Source organism: Pygoscelis adeliae, unplaced genomic scaffold (assembly GCF_000699105.1).
Source record: "Pygoscelis adeliae isolate BGI_AS28 unplaced genomic scaffold, ASM69910v1 Scaffold175, whole genome shotgun sequence".
Classification (NCBI taxonomy): domain Eukaryota; kingdom Metazoa; phylum Chordata; class Aves; order Sphenisciformes; family Spheniscidae; genus Pygoscelis; species Pygoscelis adeliae.
Genome location: NW_008824941.1, coordinates 4432614 through 4447133, shown reverse-complemented (window position 1 = coordinate 4447133; position 14520 = coordinate 4432614).

Sequence of the window (14520 nt, the reverse complement as noted above, 5' to 3'; positions counted from 1 at the left end):
GAACAACCTGAACAATGACTTCAAAACTTGAGTAAGTTTTTATTTTAATCCACTTCAAACACAGAACAAACACAATTTTTCCCAGTGGAGGGGGATTGGACAAGAGGGATTGCTCTCCAACATGACGGAAAAGAGAAGGAGATCTTGAGAATCAGCCAGTTACAAAACAGTTGATTTAGAGTTCGTGCCAAGTAAAGAGGTCACCTTGCTCTAAATGCAGTACTTCAGTCTACGTTGCCTTTTTCACAGGTTCAAAAAAAATTAAATGGGAAGATACATAGGCCTGGCAGGAAAATGCAATTATTAGAGAGTTCTGCTAATTCAAGCCATCTCAGAAACAGCAAAAATTGACCTCAGTTCCCCAAGAACTAGAAGATGGGCTGTCCCAGGAATGGAAAAGGCCAAAGAAAGTGATGAAACAAAGACAGAGCTGGGGAGGGCCTCAGGTATTGGCTTGCCTTTCCTCAGAAACGGTGGCAATGGTAACAGCTGGCTTGAGAAGGGCATCCCACACAATCCAGTCCCCTCACAGGGCATACCAACAGTTGCTGATTTAATTTTTCAGGATGCTGGCTAAGACAGAGTAGGCAGTTGGACTATGGCTCTTTGCTGCCCTAGAGTATCCTGCATGAGACAGCTACATGTTTTGTGATTGGAGATGGCCATGCTTCAGTACAAACTTGGACCGGGTTAAACTCAATAATCACCAGAAAACAAAACAAGACAGGAACAAATCAAAAACTACTCTTCAATATTTCAACTACTAGCTGGTTAAATAACATCTATGATAAAAGCGCCTGCTGTCAAGTATGTTTTCTGTTCAGAGAAAGTTCTTTTTTCCTGTGTATTGAATAAAGAGATTAGGAAGAAGTGAATAAAAATAGCAGTGGTGCTCTGCAGAGAGCAGACAGAATTCTGCTGTCAGCACTGGAGTCAGAGCATTCGCAGCACTTACTGCAACAGGCAGTCCCAGCTTTTCACCTACATGCTGCTCTGTGCTACCTCATGATAAAGTATAAAAGCCATGAAACTTTGTCTTCCTATAGATCAACGTTAAAGTCCCTCTTTTTAAAATAACCATTTTTCACTAGCATGAGATAGTATATGAAAAATACCTTTATCTATGACTTAAACATCCTAGATAGGCTCCAGCCAACATTTAGGCATATAAATGTAGGTATCTAAATGCAGGCACCTTCTGCTAGGTGTTTATGGTCCCATTACACTCAGTGGAAATCTAGGCAAAATAACCAAGGGAACTCAGAACTCATGTCTAACTTAGGGTAAATTTTTCTATGCATATTCCCTGTTCCAAAGATAACATAATTCTTTTTTTCCTTATCATGCAGATGTATCGTAGTAAATATATCAAAGATTAGTAGACATTCAGAACTTTGTGGTAAGACCATTACTTAAAATGTCCAAATCTCTCAGTCATGTCCTTTTTTTTTTAGAAAATCTTTCTGAATTTACAGTATGGCAGTAAGGTTGAGCCACTGAAAAAAACATCAAGGAAAATTTGTGAGGTACCCACTTCTGTCAGTGGGTAGTTATAGCTTTTTGCAATGGGAATCACAAACTGGCTGATTTTCATTCTGAAAATAACCAAACAGATAACTGGTAACGATCACACATAAACGTAAGATTTACCATACAAGTTTGCTGTGGAATGTGTGACACACTATAGTGTATCAGTGGAAAATGTCACTGTCAACTGGTATCAATTTGCTGTTTGCTCAGGGAAAGTAAAAGTAGGCTTGAATGAATGGTTAAACTGGCTAGGCAATGCTTGGCATGAAAATAAGTGAAGACAGATACAGTGCAGGCACTGAAAAGCTCCATGACTGTAAATTGACCCAGCAGCACTAAAATAAATTTAGCTAATTACTTGATAAGAGGGGGGGAAAAAGGATAATAAGAATCCTGAAAGAAAAAGAAGTCAAAAAGGATTATGCAGCTTCTGCCTTCATCAGCTCTAATATCTCATCTTTAAAAACCCACAAATGAGAGATCAATCTCTAAACCTTTAATTCAAATGTGATATCTACCATATGTATGTGGAAGTTAAAAAAAATCTAAATTAATAGGTAATGATATGAATTCCTTTAAGAACAAAGGCCTCATAAAGGATGCAAGGTGCTGAGTGGACTTACTTTATAACAAATGCTAAAATATAAGAGAATCAATAATTTCTTTATTTCTAAAATTAACCAGAAAGAAAGATGGAAATGAAATTAAAATGAAAAAGATTATGTTCCACAACCACGTGCCATAGTTTATATAAAAGGATAAATTTTTTGGCCAACCAAAAAAAATCTATCATTGAACAGTACTTGAAACAAGGAAAATAATTATCATTGAATTTCAAGGAAACCATAAGGAAATATCTAAGAAGAGTCAGGGAAGTCAGGACCTTGTTCTTTCCTGAATGAAGGCCTGCCGGCAGGTTTGAAACGTCAGCTTCCAGGGTTTAACAGCACTGCTGTATCAGTACTTGCACCGAATGTTACTGTGAAACATTCAGTGAAGAGAAACCCTCATTACCAGGCATTTTAATTTCAATTTGAAAAAAAAAAAAAAAAAAATTACAGTATCCTGTGTTTTGTCTTCTTTTCCATTCCTCACAATGGAATTCTTCCCACCAGTTTCCAGAAGCTGTATCAGGCCTCAAAAAGCCCCCAATAAAAATGTTTCTCGAAAAGAAGCAAATCTCTTTTTTTTTTTTTACTGCACTTTAAAAAGTGCCATTTCCAATAGCTTCTCTCTGCTACTTAACAGATTCTTCGTTTTTTCTGCCCAGAAGGTGCAGCTCAGCCTTCCCAGTTGGCGCTTGCCAAGCTCCTGCTCCTTCCTCCAGCATCCCGCTGCAGCGCAGCCGCAGCAGCACCATACCGGTGTCCAGAACACCAGCCAGACGCTCACATCGCATCAACATGAACTGAAGGCATATGAAAAACGGCTGTCAGAGCCAGCTTTCCGTCTGCTTGATCCCTTCATCACCAAAATCCTTCTCCTCACCAGTGTGCAGGTTGCTTCTGACACCAAAAGCATATCACCCTTTCTACAACCCAGTAAGTTTTTAATTGTTGAGGGGGGAATTGTTTTTTCCTTCAGCGGCTTGTCAATGCAGTTGCTCTCCTGCCTTTAAAATTAATTTGCTGCTTAAGAAAGAACCGGACTACTCAAAGGAAGGATAGGTGCAAAAACAGAAGCAAAAATAACATCTTTCTAGACAATTAAATTTATGTCATGTGGCATGCTATTTTGAAATACCACAGGGGAGCTTCACAGTTTTAGTCCTCAATATAGTTAGCTCCCAATCATGAAAACACTTAGCTATTGCACCCCAACTTGTCATAATGAAGTTACTTTAAATGTACTTAAATATTTACAGGATAGGCTATTTACAGCCATTCTTCATTTCTTTTATGGCCATTTCGAAGTTACTACTGTTCTATCTCAAATGCTCGACGATTAGCCAGGCCATCACAATATCAGATCCTGGATTTTATTTACTGATGATATTTCCATTGTTTCCTTTTTTTTTTTTGTGGCTACGCTTTCAACATAGTATGGAAAAGACAACCCATCTCCTGAAGGGCTGAAGTAAAGAGAAGAAATTGAAAAACAGTAGAAAGAAAAATGTATTACAATTGCTTTATAGACGGGGAACTGAAGTGCAGAGACACGCAACGATGTTGCCAATATTGCACAGAGCTTTAAGGTAGAGATGGGAACCAAATCCAGACCTCCTACGTACTCTTGCTATAGACACATACTATGGCTTTTGAGAAGAGATGAACCTTAGAGTGCATTTTTCCTAACCAGCTACAATCTGTTCAAAGTTCTCAGAGAAGCACAACTGATCTTACAGTTTTTAAGAATATCCTCTCCAATGATGTTTTTGCATGCTCTCCTTTGACACTAGTAAAACCAACAGCAATACTTTTAACAAGTCAAGTGCAACTCTGCCTAACCTTATAAATAATTCTGGAGAGGTTCTGTTTGAATTCCAGACTAAGGCTAGATTTGACTGTCATTGCATTATATTGCATAAGGGTATCACACGGTGTAAATTTTTTTCCTTAATAGTCTGTGTTCTGGAAGCTAAGTCATAGGTGATTTACCCTCTAGTGAGTGTTGTTAGTGCAGCATATTACACACTTGGCTAGCCCCAGTTCTTATTCATGGCTTTTTATTTTTATTTTCAAGGATTAGACTAAACCACGCACAGAGGGTAGGTAAGAATTTTTATTCTTTTTCATACTGCTGTGCTTGGAGATATGCAATGGAGAAACACATTAAAAAAAAGGTCAAACTGCAGAAACTTCACTTTTTTACATAGATACTCAATACTAAAGAGGAATATAGAAGGAGGTTGAACCCTTCAGCTCCTTTGAGTTTACATCTGTGTCATGCTTTATGGATTGGACAAAATTTTGCAAGGGTGAAGATGAGGAATGGAGCTGTGAAATTCAATTACTATGCTTTGCAAAATTTGGGAATCTGTGCTGACTATCTAATAATACAAAATATAGTGACTGCCTCATTTTCCTTTCTGCAAAAGACATTTGATTTTTTCTCTTCCTGAAATAATTCCTTTCTATTATTAAAAATAATAAATTCCTTCAGACTTCTTCATCCTCCAAGCAAAGAAGAAAACTTTCTTCAAAACATATGAGAGATCTAAGAGAATATTTTTTACAAAATTTGAAAATCTTAAACTTACTTTTTCACTTTCACAGATAAAAATCCATCATTCCATGATAACTTTTTGGCTGATGCGAGGTAAAACAGGATGTGATTGGAACTGAAAGCTATCCAGTTTTATTTATCCCTGCTTCTCTGATTTAAAATGAAGCCTGGCTGTGTGCAGATGATAACTGTGAGCAAAGGTTGACATCAATTGGAGCTGTAGGACGAGCTGTCTCTGTGTGGGGGAAAATATCACCTTTTTTAAAAGATGCCGAGTGACACTGACTAAATAGACAAGGCAGTCTAGATCAATGACATAAAAATAGTTGTCATATAATGATTAGTGAACTACCGCTCATAATAATCTCCTTCAATAGACTCCTCTGAGGATAATGTTTGATTATTTGAACACATCATAGTGTTAATTACGGCTAGGTTGAATTTTACAGTCTAATTTGTATTTTTACAGTATGTGACATTTGGAAGCTTGAGGTAATTTTCAGTATCTTATTAGGTGTTTGAAATTCAGTTTGTAGCTTTTGCTTCAAACAGCAGCCTTTTAATTTAGTACCTCTTTAGCGGAGTGGGCTTGATATGGAATAATCATTAGGGCAGTAACCACATCTATAAGAAGTCTCATGGGAAGGTGTCTATCAATTTTCCCCTTAAAAGAAAAAAGGTATTAACAGTCATAAATCTAGTTCAGTTCCTTTTTTAGCTGCAAAACGGAGGAGATTTATCTGACAGGAACCTGGGCTATCCTTAAAATCCTCTAAACTATGGATGAATAAGCCAGTTCAAGTAAAATACTAAACCAGTAATATATTGAAGATATATAGCCTTATACATCAAAAGAGCTCAAAGCATTTAACAAAAATTAATCTCATCTGTGCATCTGTCTATCTTCCTCTCTCCACCCATTCATCTAGGATATATCCAGTGAATCATGATATTTGTACAGCACACAATTAAAACTTACCGTTCACTCTTGAGATGAAGAACCATTATCCCCTATCCTATACAAAAGGCAAGAGAAATATAGAGAGAAATGCTAGCAGAGGTATGCAGATGCATTCAAAATGTGTACAACAAAACTTGAAAATCAAGTATCCTGCCTTAAGTGGTGGGGTGGGGGATTCATCTCACTTCGTTTCAGGTGTCTGCAGTAAGTCACCGTCCTCTTCCTTTATAAACAGTAACGAGAAAGAAGCACTGATGCCTTTTGTCTGTTCTTTTTAGGATCAGCTGGCCTGTGCTTTAGGGGGTTTATTGCTCTCTACTGACTGAAATGGTAGTCCAGAGGACCAGATCAAATGGAGGTGTAAGGTGAATCCCTATTGCTGGCTTATTCATACCAGGTGGGCTCCAAACGGAGTGAATCTTGGTCCATTTTCAAGTTTTCTGCTGAGAAACACTAGTTTATAACATTCACTCTCCAGTCTGTACTAGAACTGTCAGTGCCAAGAGCACAAAACCTGCTCTCTGGAAATCTGCATACTCAAGCAATTCAGTGTTTTACTTTGAATAATCTTTTTGACATTTCTTGAATCCAAAACCCTGTAGCAGAACTATTAAAAGTCTCTTGCGACAGATCTGAACTGGAAGATTTGGTGACATAAGATTTAGTGATCCTCTTCTCCTGCTGCAGGTACTCTGGGCTCATAGCCACAGCATGGGTTATAATCTCTTGTTGCATGAGATCACAGAATGGATTCAATAATAATGGGATATGTTCCTAGTTACGTCTGGTAGTAACTCATAGTCACTTTGCAGCTATCTGTATACTTACCTCTAAATCATCACAGTGTTTCCAGCTTTCAAAACAAAGCTGGTTTTGAATAACATTACATCAAATGATAAAAAATCAAGAAGTGGTAAACACCTACTTTTTTTGCTGAATTAAATAGCTTATATATTCCAATTATAACTATTTAGGATAGCCTCTAGAATAGCGAATGAATAATTGGAATGTGAAAGGCAGTCTGAACTACAAGACTGTGAGGTGAAAAATAAGTGTTTATTCTCTGGAGTTTTTCTTTAGATTAACACTGTAAATACAAGTGATGCTACTGAGAAGCTTCATCTATTTTGATCATATGTAAAAATAAACTATTAAATACACAGAAAAAATTATCACAGCAACTGTGCAAAATGAAAACTGAATTAATCATAATTCTTCACTTTCTTTTAGTTATCATCATGTCTTCCTTATAGGCCATGTTTCTCTCTCTGAAAACAGATTAACTCCTTTTTAATTGGATTGGGTCCAATGGGCTCAGATTGATTTGCTTCAGTTCCACTTTGAGGAATCACAGTCATTTCCATTACCACTGAAATAATGCCCTTTAGTTCTGTTAATTAGAGGTGGGATTGGTAACACCCCTTACTACTCACATTGCCCAGTGCTTCCTATTTGAGTAAACAAGTGTTTAGCAAACAATGGATGATGTTTGGGCACAAATATGTACCATTCGCTTTACTCCATTGATACAAACTATTTTCATTTATATAGAGAATGTTACCAAATTTTATCCATTTGCTCAAACATTTTCCCTTCTGAAAATTGTCCATATTTGCCTTGAACCGTTTTTTTTTTTAAAGGAGATTACCAGGCAAGAATAGCAGGCATTTGGAATGGATTTGGCAGTCATAGATGTTTGATCAAAGGGCATGTCTTCCACAACTCCCCTGGCTTCGTTCAGTACAAAGGAGGAACTTGCTCAAGGAGCCAACTTACGTGGACCCATCTAATGAAGACCTCTCACGTATTGCTAATGTTACAGAAGTTGCAACGCAAGCAAGGGCTGAGTTGAGGATTATAGAAAAAGAAAGGATGGCTCTTAACGTTCATGGGATAATTAAATTAATGAAACAAAGCATGACCAAAATATTTTCACAAGTGGTCACTTTCTTGGTGCCTGGCCTGAGATTTTTGGCAACAGATTTGAATAATGGTTTATCATTTACAGTTTAATTAGTAGGAAATTAGTAGGAGCTGGACTTCAAAATGTTTAAAGCATATAGGTTGTGTCAAAACTGAGCATTTACTTCTGATATTCTCATCTGGGTATTTCAATTCTTCACCTCTAAAAGATTTTAATAACTCTCCCTATTTTTAAAGTGCTGTTGTGAAAATAATCTAATAAGTACTTGTGAATCCCTCAGATATTTGAAAAATTCCCATGGGAAAAATATGAATACTATATTGTATGTAGTTTAAACAGTGTATGACAAAGAAAGGCTGGCATTATGATGGGGTCACCCCATCAGCCAAAGAGGAAAAAATAAATTAATGAATAGCATGAATATCATGAACAGTACATCCAGTGGGATGTGCCAAGCAAGCATTCTTTGAAAAAAATATCAAGTAAGCATCTAATTACAGTTTATCTCATGGACTGAAGTGGGATTGGACAGATGATTTAAGATTCCTAACATTTCACAGCTTAACTTGACCTACCTCCTCACTAATTTTCTATTTAATTTACCTTTTCTGTTCTGTTCTTTTCCTTTTTTTTTTTTTTGTGGATAAATATTTATATAACATGAGAATGTAGAGAGATGACCATACAAAGGGGACAATGATCTACTACTCAGCTTCTACAGTTACTATAAATGAAGGCTGAGGTCATGCGGCTGAATGCCTGTACATTAAAGTCAAGTTTCAGATGGAAATGAAAGACGTTTGGATTATTTTCACATCCTTAACTTGTAAGGTTATAGCTTGCCAAATATATTGAGGAAAGACATTTGTTCCTTTCAGCAGTGTCTGCCTAAAGATAATGATTGTAGCTCACCATTTATATTGAAAATTGTGCTTCTTCATACGTGCATGCAAGATAGTAATACATTTCTCAGACTGTGCAGCCATGTATTTGCATATGTCTGAGGTTACACTTCTATACTTTGGCATCCCTTTTGGTTTCCTTCCTTTAAATATTCTGTCTAACAATTTTGTTGACAAGAATGTTGAAGAGGAAAAATTACGTTAATATTAAGGAGCATTTAGAGAAGCATATTTGGGATGAAGAACTACTTAGCAATACAGCTCAGATTCTAAAATTATACATCTTATGCAACCAGGGAACAAAAACTCCCTGTGTGACATCTGTTGCCATTTAAATATCTTTAATTTTGAATGCCAAGTATGCCAATAACCTGCTTAATCGGAAATATTTGTAGAAACAATTCAGCAGCTATGTCTGAAAAAACAAGAAATTCCACACAAATGTTAGCTCTCAAGGGCAATCTTTACAGAAAAAAAGAGAGCAATATAGAGACAAATGTATGATTTATTGATAATTACTAAGATGTCAATATAATTCAACTCAGTAACATTTTTCTAGAGGTTTTTTTTTTGGGGGGGAAAGGTAGTTTAAAGCCCAAAGTTCAATGCAGTTCATTAACGAGTTATCCAAGTCTCTTCACTAGCAAGAAAATTAATTCCAATTTCTTTCAAAAGAAAAGCTACAGGATGTAAATCTTTTAATATACCTAAAGCACAAGCAAGGCATCCACTTGTCAAGCAGGTGGAAGATGCTCAGTGTGTCGGGGTCACAGTAGTAGATACTGGCAAAGCTCCTGGGAAACATCTCTTCCAGGAATGTCCAGTGTAAGAAACAGCCACATTTGCTGGCTCTCCTTTGACTGCCCCAACCTGCCCTTCACACCCCGGGACCTCGCCTTCCAGCTGTAACTCAGATCTGGAGTGAAGCTGTATCACAAGAGTAAGATGCTACAGCAAGAGAGAAGTAAGTGTGTCTTCCAGTCTCTAATCATGAAACTCATGAAGATCAGCATATTAATATGTGTGAATTGTCTCACTCTATCCAGTATAACCTGCATCCTTGCCATGGCATGCACAAGTAGCAAAATTCTCCAGGAAGACTTAAAATACCACTGGGAAAGAAGGAACGATGAAAACTGATCTGAATTCCATCCACTGATGGACATAGGCAACAGCTTGGAATTGTTTTGCTTACTACTGAAGGGATTTAGATAACTTGTTAATAAATTGCACTGACTTTACCTGTTGGTGTTTCTGTGGTGATAGGAAAAGGGTGAAGTTTTGAAGATTCTGAGAATAGACTCTGGACAGCGAAGAAGAGAAAAATAAGGAGTTTCCCTCTTTAAAAAATGTGCTTTCAAAGAGAACTATTTATTTTTTTTAAAAACTCTTGATTGGATTTATGATTCCAGTGCTAAATTGAAAAGGTTAATATGGTAACATTTACTGCTGTGGATATTGATAGCAAACCGTACATTCTAATTTCAATTTATTCCCCCAGGTAACTTGACTATTACTATTATTAAATTGCAGAGTTTATTGGGATTTTTTAACTGTTATCTCCATAAAATTAGCTAAAAAGCAATTTTAAAAATCACTGCTGAGTTTTCTTCATGCCTGTTCTGTTACTGCTATTTTATGGAAGTGACATGCATATTTTGGAGTCCTAGAAATTTCTTTGCATTTCCTGGGTTTCCATGACAATAGACTAAATTAGGACATTCTTAATCACAGTATTTGGGAAGCTACAGCCAAATCTGAAAAGCTGTACTTGATATAAACTTTCTGTACAAACTGTTACCTTGATGTCAATTATGGGAAATTATTAAACTTGGTTGAATAAGAGCATTAAAATTGAAGTGATACAGGGGGACAGATCAATGATAGGAAAAGGAGGAACCAGTAGCATTTTTATGTACTGATTCAAAAGTAAATATTTATGTCTTAATCTTCAGAAGATTTCACCCAAGTCTATCTTTGTAATAACTAGCCTGAATCTGCCTAAGCCTGTAGGCAACTAAATTTATTTCAGTTTATGTGGACAACGCCACCTGTGTACTGATTCCAATCCCAGCTAGCAAGCTTTTCAGGGATATCAAGCCAAAGCCCTGGAGGCCAGGAAATAAAATTTTTAACTGTGGTGTTCTTCCGTCTTTCACCATGCTTTCAGATCTAGAACAACACAAAGATGCATCCTATTACAGGGAAACTGTGGCTCAGTTCTCTACATCAAAACAAGAAGGAGGTTAAGGGGATTATAGTCCTAGAGCAGCAATATTAGACTATTCAAGGATCTTCTTTTATTTTTTACATGTGAAGTTAATACCGCAGCATCCACCCTGGGTGGGGAGGGATCATTGCTGTTGAGTTTGAGGAAAGAGGGGCTTCAACAGCTGTTTTCCATTCAATGTTTAGGATATCTCCAATTGATGTCTAGAGACCAGCTGTACCTCTTACAGGTGAGTGCTATGCTGTAGTGTCACACTCACTTTCCATGGCTCAGAGGACTAGTTAATACTTGATTGGTCTGAACAGACAAAATAGTTTTCAAAGGAGAAACTGAGAAAGCCTCAGAAAACCCTACAGTTTGACATGGAGTCTGAGATACTTGAGCTCAGTAATGAAATTAATGTTTCTTTTCCAGTCATGAGCTCCAGAACCTGAATAACTGCATATAAAAATGGGCAGAAACCTCTCCTAATACTTATTGTTCACTTTTGTCTGAACTGATCTGTGGGAGAAGGCTGGGCTGTCCACCTAGCTGCAGGTCTAGCCTAACTGTTTAGGGTCAAGAATCATAATGAGAGGTAATCTATACTACAGGAAAACTGTGCCACAGACACTGCTAGAGTGTAAAATACTTCTTCTCTTTATTTCCCAGTGATTACCTTCATTTCACCAACCTCCACATCAATGCTTCAGCTATTAGGACTTGGCACTTATTTCACATGATGTTGGTTCTAATCCTTGGCAGGATATCACAAATGTGTGTTACAAGCATTATAAAACCTAAATTCTTTTGGGATTCGAGCAGACGGAAGGGAATATACTCATACTCAGGGACACCTACTGTATATTTTCCTATGCTATCAGGACACACTGAGGACACTGAGAAATCAGGTTAGGAAAATTACCTAATATGAACACATATTTGATGGGAGGTTAAAGAAGGTTCTCCAGCCTTTCATTTCATTTACATTAAGAGAGAGCAACTTTCAATGAACTTCTATCCTGATGTTACGTTATTGCATGGGGCAGCTTAAGCAAGTATGTGTAAGCTATTGGAAGGACATGATATAATCAAGTACATCTAGTTCAGTTCTAGCAGGGGATAATTTTTTTTGCTCTCTGAAGGGAGGTCATGTGTGATCTCAAGATGTCTACGGGTTCCAATGAAGAAAGGCTGTGAAAGCCAGTTTTAAGGAACACAGAATACTGATTTCAAGGAGACACAGAAACCCTCGTTGTGTCTTCTAGAGTTTATTTTATAGCTTGAAAATGCCTGGGTCTTAGCCCTCTCAGCTTCAGATGAGTAATGTTGGGGGGAAAAACTGGGGATGAGAAAACTTCTTTGAAGAATATACATTTTGCTTCATACTGGTGTATATCATACAGCTACACTACAACGTATCTATGCAAATTGAAGGCTGGGGCCCCAAAATACCAACTTTACCTACACTAATGTTGCTTTGATTAAAATAGAACTTAGCTCCCCATCCTGAAAGGGAGACCTGTAGTTTATTTTCTGTGCCCAGAAACTCAACTCTCTGGTTTAGCTATCCAGCAGAAAAATAAATACATAGCACAGAAGATTTTTTTAAAAATTCATATTGGATGAACTGCAGATAGTGTGATTTTATCAGTTTACGTAAAATTTCCATGAACAATTACAAAAAAGACCTTTCATTTTTTAAATTTTCGTGTAATTTCATTTAAATTATTTACCAGTCCTTACATATCGCAAGCAACTTTGAAGCTGATGCTTCATCATCAGTCACAGAACTACCCACATTCATTGCTAATGGTCATTGTAATTATTACTAAAACTATTAAAACATCCTTGAACCGGAGAGTGTCACTAAGCTTTCCCCTTACAGAAAGACCTAAATGTGACATCTGGAGCCTGGTTTAGGGCCTTTTGTTAGGATATAATTCACTGTATGATAGTCTTGCCAGTCCAAAAATTAAGGAACTCAGTATCAAGTCCTCTTCCTCTTCCCACGTACTTTCTAAGCAGATTTCATACAAGAGCTTTCTTTCTGAAAATTTTTTATAGACGATACAGGTTTCTGTCCTAATTTCTTCTCATCCAGCTATCCTAGCCTCTCAAAGGGAATTCTCTGCTACCTGTACCTCTTTTCCTTCAGAAGAGCTTCAGCCGTTATTATTATCCTGAATCCCTTCCCAGCTGGTTTTACAATCTGCTTTACCCCCGCCCAGACACCTGTCACGAAAGGAGCTGCATCTCATAACACAGCTTTTTTAAGACTAGACCCTAGCTGGACTTAGGCTATGCTGTGAAAAGCACTCTTAAGAGTTACTACTACTTAAATCAGGTGGAGGCAGGGAAATAAGGGGATAGTAATATGGACCCTTATGCAACTCAAAGACAAAAGCAGATTAAAAGCAAATAAACAAACAAAACCCCACAACATATATATTACTCAAATACAGCTGGTCTTTTCTAGCAATAATTTACTGAAATGCATTTTGGGGGGAATGGAGTAAAACACTTCTTATTTAATATAGGGCAGGGAACTAGAGTCTATGTCTGGACTACATCTGGCATTCCCATCCAGGAGCAAACACCAATTCCCCAGTGCTGGAGTGTCCTGCTATATATTGGGGTGGGACCAAGGAAGATATTAGTCCTTTCCTCCAAAACTTTCCTCATTTCAGCATGCCGTTTTCTAAGCAAAGAAGTGTGCATAACCTATAGGACTGTCCTTTGTGTGCTGATATGAACGGCTAGAGAAACAGGAACCGAATGGAGCGTCCTTGCATTTCATATATGTATGCTTGGATGCAACTCATATATTTACTCGTCACTTACACCAAGAAGCAATATCTCGGTTCAAACACATTGAAGCTGCCAGAGATATGATACATATGACCAGCAGAGATGTTTACAATGCTCACATATAAGATAGTTGCCCTACAAATATCTTTATACTCAGAGAAGAGAGATGTAGTTAAAAGGTTAAATCCATCTTATGCTAACACAGAGCAGTAAAAGTGGTTGTTTCTCTCCACTGATTGTAAAGGCAGACCAGAGCAACTAGCTCAGATGCTGGTATCTGCATTGCAAATGTGGAGAGTTAGGTAAGCTGAGTGTCTGGGAGTCTTTCCACTGTTTTCAGTGCATTTTTTTTAGGCTCTTGCAAGCTATTTGATATTCAAAAAATCTTTCTTATTTCAAACAGAATTATAAGAGCAAGAAAGATTAAGTAGGTTGGAGAAAAATGGTATTATTGCCTCATTTTAAATATATATTTTTGTATCAGTACCAAGCAGAACTTTCCAAATGTCTTCCCTTGCTTTTATTTTATATTTTACAATCTCCCCCTATCCCTGTGATATTGAAGATGAAGAGGTTAAATTGTCCATACAAAGGTAATCAAAAGACTGTTTAATCTAGCCTGTTCCATTCTTCTTCCTTGCACAAGGCACTTGTAATCAGATCCTGTGCTTTTCAGAGATCAAGGAAGGACACAAGACTACAGAGACAGAAAATAGGTACCAAGGCATTTCCATGCACATCACTTGTAAATAATACATTTAGAGGAAAAGTATATTTTTTCTCATGATAGTGTTCTCATTGTTTTGATATTTCATGCACTTACGCAATTTACAGAGTAATTTTATGGTTGTTAGTAGAGATGAGATAAACCTGATGGGGAAAATAAGGAACACCAAGGATTTTCCCAAAACTCAGTCCAAATGCTGAATATTATCTAACCATGTATAAGGTTTTGATTTTATGTATTTCAATTGTGTGTGAGTACTACCCTTTAGATCTTAACCCACTGATTACCCTG